Source organism: Triticum aestivum, chromosome 6D, assembly GCF_018294505.1.
Source record: "Triticum aestivum cultivar Chinese Spring chromosome 6D, IWGSC CS RefSeq v2.1, whole genome shotgun sequence".
Classification (NCBI taxonomy): Eukaryota; Viridiplantae; Streptophyta; class Magnoliopsida; order Poales; family Poaceae; genus Triticum; species Triticum aestivum.
In genome coordinates, this window is record NC_057811.1 from 494739548 (window position 1) to 494748133 (window position 8586).

The window sequence follows — 8586 nt, forward strand, 5'->3', positions numbered from 1 at the left end:
AAAGAAATGGATTAGTTGTAATAATCTACTACTACTACTTAAGTTGTTTTAGTGTGAACCACAATAAAAGATTGGGAAATTTGAAGTTGAGTGCGCATTGTCTCGGGATAGATGCATTGAGCCTGTTGCATGTCAGATGATTGTCAGGCCATATGTGGTTAAACTTTCTTCCGGGCATTAATGATATGCATGCCATGTGCTAATGCAGGTCAGACTGTATGAGACCGTTTTATCCGGTTGTGGCGCTGTGCGCATGTGACCTTGTGAAGCAGAAAAGACAAAGAGGAAGTCTTATCTCCTTTCTCATACCCAGCCCATCGGATTTTTCAACCAAAATATTTTCAATAAAAGAAAGACATACATGGCCTGGCATATATACTACTATTAGAGAAAAAAAAAACCAGTGTGACCTCCAGCAGATACAAACGGAGAGAATGGCGTTTTAACACTCACTAGATCAGTGCCCGTGCGTTGCAATGGGGACAAAAATCTTCTAGTAGTGTCTAACATACAGTACTTTTAGGATCCTCGTTGTCAACTTATTCTTTATGTCATTATAAGGCACTATCTTCTTCTTTCTTCACACACTATCTCTATCATACAATTTCAAGCTCACAATGCCCCCTTCCACACACACTTTGAACTATGGACATGAGTCGTTGCAACACCACACTATTGTATAGTTGAACCGACAACATGAGCCATTGCAACGCTGCTCCCTGACTCCAGAGCATGACAAAATGACGGTGAAATACGCAAAATCATGTTACCAGGAGAGGACTTAGCATAATGTTATACTTGACCAGGCAAAACCATGAACCACACATAGCTTATAATATAAATAAACGTGAACAGCTTTTCTTTAGTTTATCAATCTTTTAATTTACATGGCTTATTAGCTTGTCCCACTCAAGTGACTTGTATACACCTACATGATTAATAGATTGCATCTCCCTCCCTCTTCCCAATAGATTAGCTATCTCTTGATTTCCTTCCCCCTCAGTTCAACTTTTACATGTAACAAGAACTTCGAGGCAAAAGTACATTTTTCGAAAGTAACTTAATGACAAAACAGAAATGTAGATACGAAGATAGGACAAGGGAAACAAAGATCAACCTCCACATTGACAAATCCTTTTCTGGATTAAGGACAAATACAATCTTGCCAATATCTCTAAACAATTCTCTCTGAGCGAACCCTTATGGGCTCCACCAGTTTTGTTTTCGGTAATATACGTATCACCTAATAAATAACACGAAATTCCACAGAACTGAATACACTGATGAATGGACTATCAAATTTTAGTTGATGCAAGGTTCAGAAAGGAGTTACCAATAATTACATGAAAATATTTCAAGGCTATTGTCTGAGCATAGTTTGGAACATGTGATGTCACTTTAAGTATGTCATTAAACCCATATGTGGAATCTAGCACTGTACGTCTCCTTCAGAATTCTGAAGTCATGAACCAACTTGTTCTTGCAATCAAAGCAGAAACACTAATTTGCTTATGAATGGATTTCTCTCAAGCGCTCTTACTTAGATGATAGCAAATTGTAGAAATATACCTTATCCTTAGCTATTCTCGGGCTGGATTTGTCCGCTGTAACTTTTCTTGGTTTGCGGCCTGAAATTTTGCCTTTTCAACAGATGGTTGAGACTTTCCAACAAATTAATTGTCATACTGGCATGACTGCGCTATTCAAGCATACTGGCATTAGCATCCACTCCCTCGAAAAAGGCGTAAATTCTTTATCACTTCTCCCAAAGGAGAGGCCAGGAATGTCAAATCTTTTCTATATTGTTCCTGTAAAATCGGATCTCCTGTTACGCATTAATCTTTCGTGTCCTCGGTTGCCTCCTCCGTTCTCTACAGTACTAACTCCGTCTATGTATATTAGTCCCCATCGTATTTTGAGTCAAAGTTTGACCACATAATTGACTAGAAAATGTTAATATGTGTCATCAAAATTTATATTGTTGGATTCGTATTTGAATGTAGTTTTCAGTGATATTGTTCTTGCTACGTATAACTTATATTTTGTTAGTTAAATTATGATCAAAATATGGCCTAAATTACGAAAGGAACTAGCGTATCAGAACGGGGTAGTCGTGTGAACCACAATAAAAGATTGAGAAAGTTGCAACTGAGTGCGCATTGTCTCGGGACAGATGCATTAGGCCTGTTGCATGTCAGATGATTATAAGGCCATATGTGGTTAAACTTTCTTCTGAGCATTAATGATATGCATGCCATATGGTACCACTACTGTATGAGACCAGTTTATCCGGTTATGCCGCTGTGTGCATGTGACCTTGTGCAGCAGAAAAGACAAAGAGGAAGTCTTATCTCCTTTCTCATACCCAGCCCATCGGATTTGCCAACCAAAATAATTTCTAACTACTTGTACTAGTACTATTGTTCTTATACTCACACATAAATGAGAAATACTTTCAGTAACAAAAAGATATACATGACATGGAATATATACTATGGATGCCATGAAGCATATTTTACCTCATTATTCATGTTTTTTGGGAAAGGACCTCATTGTTCACTGTCTCGAATGCTACTGCTGCTTCATTTTCTTAACAGAACATGAAGAAACCACATCTGTTGGGTTTCTTAAGCACATGATTGTGTATTACTTTAACTGTATGAAAGATCCATCAGTTAGAGAACAATCTCTAATCAACACAAACCATGGATCCAACACCAAGTAACATGTCCATGTTGAGAGAATGCATCCTTCAGAGCACTTTCATTAGTGTCATACTGACATGGTGACATAGACAGACATGCAGCTGAGTGTTGAAGAAATAGCAAGCACTGAAAACATCATGAACTATATCTCAACAATACTCTTGAATTGTACATTGATGTAAACTCTTCCTAACATTTACTTTAGTTAAAATTAGCTTGCTTCGCAAGCTACAATTGGGGAGGAAGCACACATATCTCAATCCCAACAGGACATTTGTGTCCAAACATGAAACAAATTGACAAGAAATTGTGGGGAAGAGCAGTATGAGCCGGTGCTCCAGCCGCTTGTGGAGGTGGAGTGCGTAGAGGGTCGGGTCATGCCCATCCACATGCCAGACGGCTACGACGGACTGGGACCTCGTAAGCAGATACGCCGCGGTTTTGGCCACTTTCGTCATCATACATGTGGAAGAAGGAAAGACATCGCGATGTGTGTGATGCGATGAACGATGGGTCTCGCGGGTGGAGGCGGACGTCGGCGTCGCCGCCACTAATGAAGAGTCGAGGAGGTCGATGATCCAGCTCCATAGGTTCAATAGACTCCGGATCCTGCTTCCCATACTCCAAACTCCTGGCCACCGCGTCGTCCCTGGGCGACACGTGAGGCAGGACGCCGCCGCAGCCAAAGGCTTCCTCTCCCACTCTCCCTTCCCCCTCGCCTCTGCCGGTCAGCGCCGCCCGGCAAAGCCCTCGGTGTTAGGCAGCGGCGGGGCCTTCTTCCCTCCCAAGTGTGGCTTTCTCCCTCCTTCATCAAGCCATGGCTTCCGCTTCCATCCCATCTCGTAGCTGCAACACATTGCTACCTCTTGAGCACTGCGTTGGTTTTCCCTTGAAGAGGAAAGGGTGATGCAGCAAAGTAGCATAAGTATTTCCCTCAGTTTTTGAGAACCAAGGTATCAATCCAGTAGGAGACCACACGCAAGTCGCCTCGTACCTACACAAACAAATAAGAACCTTGCAACCAACATGATAAAGGGGTTGTCAATCCCTTCACCGCCACTTGCAAAAGTGAGATCTGATATAGATGATAAGATAATATTTTTGGTATTTTTATGAAAGATTGAAAGTAAAGAATGCAAAATAAACGGCGACAGAAATAGCTAGTTGACGGGAGATTAATATGATGGAGAATAGACCCGGGGGCATAGGTTTCACTAGTGGATTCTCTCAAGATAGCATAAGTATTACGGTGGGTGAACGAATTACTGTCGAGCAATTGATAGAATAGTGCATAATTATGAGAATATCTAGGCATGATCATGTATATAGGCATCACGTCCGCGACAAGTAGACCGAAACGATTCTGCATCTACTACTATTACTCCACACATCGACTACTATCCAGCATGCATCTAGAGTATTAAGTTCATAAGAACAGAGTAACGCATTAGGCAAGATGACATGATGTAGAGGGATAAACTCAAGCAATATGATATAAACCCCATCTTTTTATCCTCGATGGCAACAATGCAATACGTGTCTTTTCCCCTGCTGTCACTGGGATCGAGCACCGCATGATTGAACCCAAAGCTAAGCACTTCTCCCATTGCAAGAAAGATCAATTTAGTAGGCCAAACCAAACTGATAATTCGAAGAGACTTGCAAAGATCCCAAATCATACATAAAAGAATTCAGAGGAGATTCAAATATTGTTCATAGATAATCTTGATCATAAACCCACAATTCATTGGATCTCGACAAACACACCGCAGAAAGAGTTACATCGAATAGATCTCCAAGAATATAGCAAGGAGAACTTTGTATTGAGATCCAAAGAGAGATAAGAAGCCATCTAGCTAATAACTATGGACCCGAAGGTCTGGTGTAAACTACTCATACATCATCGGAGAGGCTATGGTGTTGATGTAGAAGCACTCCGTGATCGATGCCCCCTCCGGCGGAGCGCCGGAAAAGGCCCCAAGATGGGATCTCACGGGTACAGAAGGTTGCGACGGGGGAAATAGGGTTTCGTGGGGCTCCTGGATGTTCTCGGGGTATATGAGTATATATAGGAGGAAGAAGTAGGTCGGTTGAGCTACGTGGGGCCCACGAGGGTGGGGGGCGCACCCAGGGGGGCAGGCGCGCCTCCCTGCCTCGTGGCCTCCTCGTTCGTTTCTTGACATCCACTCCAAGTCCTCTGGATCACGTTTGTTCCAAAAATAACTCTCCCGAAGGTTTCATTCCGTTTGGACACCGTTTGATATTCCTTTTCTGCGAAACACTGAAATAGGAAAAAAGAACAATTTGCACTGGGCCTTGGGATAGTAGGTTAGTCCCAAAAATAATATAAAAATGTATAATAAAGCCCGTTAAACATCCAAAATAGAATATATAATAGCATGAAACAATAAAAAATTATAGACATGTTGGAGACGTATCAAGCATCCCCAAGCTTAATTCCTGCTCGTCCTCGAGTAGGTAAATGATAAAAACAGAATTTTTGATGTCGAATGCTACCTAGCATAATTCTCAATGTAATTTTCTTTATTGTGGCATGAATGTTCAGATCCGAAAGATTCAAGATAAAAGTTTAATATTGACATCAAAATAATAATATTTCAAGCATACTAACAAAGCAATCATGTCTTCTTAAAATAACATGGTCAAAGAAAGTTATCCCTACAAAATCATATAGTCTGGCTATGCTCTATCTTCATCACACAAAGTATTTAATCATGCACAACGCCGATGACAAGCCAAGCAATTGTTTCATACTTTTGATGTTCTCAAACTTTTTCAATCTTCACGCAATACATGAGCGTGAGCCATGGACATAGCACTATATGTGGAATAGAATGGTGGTTGTGGAGAAGACAAAAAAGGAGAAGATAGTCTCACATCAACTAGGCGTATCAACGGGCTATGGAGATGCCCATCAATAGATATCAATGTGAGTGAGTAGGGATTGCCATGCAACGGATGCACTAGAGTTAGAGGCTAGATCAAATATTTATTGCTAAACAGAACCAAAAAGCAAGAAACAAAAATAAAATTGGTTGCCTCCCAACAAGCGCTATCGTTTAATGCCCCTAGCTAGGCAAAAAAGCTAGGATAGATCTAGGTATTGCCATCTTTGATTGGTAATTCTTCAATAGAACACTTATAACCCTTAGGAGTTTCCTTCCTCTTATTAATGATCAAACTCCTAGGCAAGAAATCAAGAAATTCATTTGTAGCGAACGGTTCCTTAATGATAGTGAAAAAGTTGGGGTGGACACTGATTGATTTGAGATCCGCAGTTTTCTTACTAGAAGATTCACCCTTATGTTTAGGAACATACATAAATTTGGCAATTTTGGTAGTAGGAGGAATTGGAATATTTCTTACGGGAAAAAAAGCGGACCCTAAGTTGGTAATAATACCCTCAAGTTTATCAATTCTAGTGGAATCTTGATCTATTCTTTCATTAACTATGGGTTCTTTTTCTTTAAAACTTTTCAGAGTAACTCCTACTTTAGATCCATATAGGGTAATTTGGTTGTGGATCTTTTTATCCAAACTCTCAATCAAATCCACAGTGGCAACTTTATTTTCAATAATTTCAAGCCTTTGCATCACATGTTCCAAAGTTAGCATAGTTCCATTAACCAAAAGAGGTGGTGGGCCAAACAAATCTATCATAGCATTATAAGAATCAAAAGTATGGCTACCCAAGAAATTCCCTCCGGTAATGGTATCAAAAATATACCTATTCCAAGGAGTGATGCCTACATAAAAATTGCGAAGAAGAACGGAAGTAGATTGCTTCCTAGTAGATCTATTTTGAGCATTGCAAATTATGTACCAAGCATGCATCTTTTAGATTTCTCCCTCCCTTTGTTTAAAATTAAGAACTTCATTCTCGGGAGACAAAGGAGTAGATAAAGGACTGGCCATGATGGTGAAACAAGCGTTCCAACACAAGAGAGAAGGCAAACGGAAAGAGGGCAAATAAAACGGCAAAGGTGAAGTGGCGAGAGGAAAACGAGAGGCAAATGGCGAATAATGTAATGCGAGGGATAAGAGTTTGTGATGGTTACTTGGTATGTCTTGACTTGTGCGTAGAATCCCCGGGAACGGCGCCGGAAATCCTTCTTGCTACCTCTTGAGCACTGCGTTGGTTTTCCCTTGAAGAGGAAAGGGTGATGCAACAAAGTAGCGTCAGTATTTCCCTCAGTTTTTGAGAACCAAGGTATCAATCCAATAGGAGACCACACGCAAGTCGCCTCGTACCTACACAAACAAATAAGAACCTTGCAATCAACGCGATAAAGGGTTTGTCAATCCCTTCACGGCCACTTGCAAAAGTGAGATCTGATAGAGATGATAAGATAATATTTTTGGTATTTTTATGATAAACATTGAAAGTAAAGCATGCAAAATAAACGGCGACAGAAAGAGCTAGTTGACGGGAGATTAATATGATGGAGAATAGACCCGGGGGCATAGGTTTCACTAGTGGCTTCTCTCAAGATAGCATAAGTATTACGGTGGGTGAACGAATTACTGTCGAGCAATTGATAGAATAGTGCATAGTTATGAGAATATCTAGGCATGATCATGTATATAGGCATCACGTCCGCGACAAGTAGACCGAAACGATTCTGCATCTACTACTATTACTCCACACATCGACCGCTATCCAGCATGCATCTAGAGTATTAAGTTCATAAGAACAGCGTAACGCGTTAGGCAAGATGACATGATGTAGAGGGATAAACTCAAGCAATATGATATAAAACCCATCTTTTTATGCTTGATGGCAACAATACAATACGTGTCGTTTCCCCTGCTGTCACTGGGATCGGGCACCGCATGATTGAACCCAAAGCTAAGCACTTCTCCCATTGCAAGAAAGATCAATCTAGTAGGCCAAACCAAACTGATAATTCGAAGAGACTTGCAAAGATATCAAATCATATATAAAAGAATTCAGAGGAGATTGAAATATTGTTCACAGATAATCTTGATCACAAACCCACAATTCATCGGATCTCGACAAACACACCGCAAAAAGAGTTACATCGAATAGATCTCCAAGAAGATCGAGGAGAACTTTGTATTGAGATCCAAAGAGAGAGAAGAAGCCATCTAGCTAATAACTATGGACCCGAAGGTCTGGTGTAAACTACTCACACATCATCGGAGAGGCTATGGTGTTGATGTAGAAGCCCTCCGTGATCGATGCCCCCTCCGGCGGAGGGCCGGAAATGGCCCCAAGATGGGATCTCACGAGTACAGAAGGTTGCGGCGGGGGAAATAGGGTTTCGTGGTGCTCCTGGATGTTCTCGGGTATATGAGTATATATAGGAGGAAGAAGTAGGTCGGTGGAGCTACGTGGGGCCCACGAGGGTGGGGGCGCGCCTAGGGGGGCAGGCGCGCCTCCATGCCTCGTGGCCTCCTCGTTCGTTTATTGACGTCCACTCCAAGTCCTCTGGATCACGTTTGTTCCAAAAATAACTCTTCCGAAGGTTTCATTCCGTTTTGACTCCGTTTGATATTCCTTTTCTGCGAAACACTGAAATAGGCAAAAAAACAACAATTTGCACTGGGCCTTGGGTTAGTAGGTTAGTCCCAAAAATAATATAAAAGTGTATAATAAAGCCCATTAAACATCCAAAACATAATATATATAATAGCATGGAACAATCAAAAATTATAGATACGTTGGAGACGTATCACGCATCCATGGATGGATTAGGTGCAAAGTGGGCCAGATCCGGCCATCCCCATGGTGATTCTCCGACCTCGCTGAGAATCGGGGTGGGCACCAAAATGCCTTCATGAGGGTTATTTCCTTTAGATCTGATGGTTGACTTCGATGATGAGATGCAAATTACGA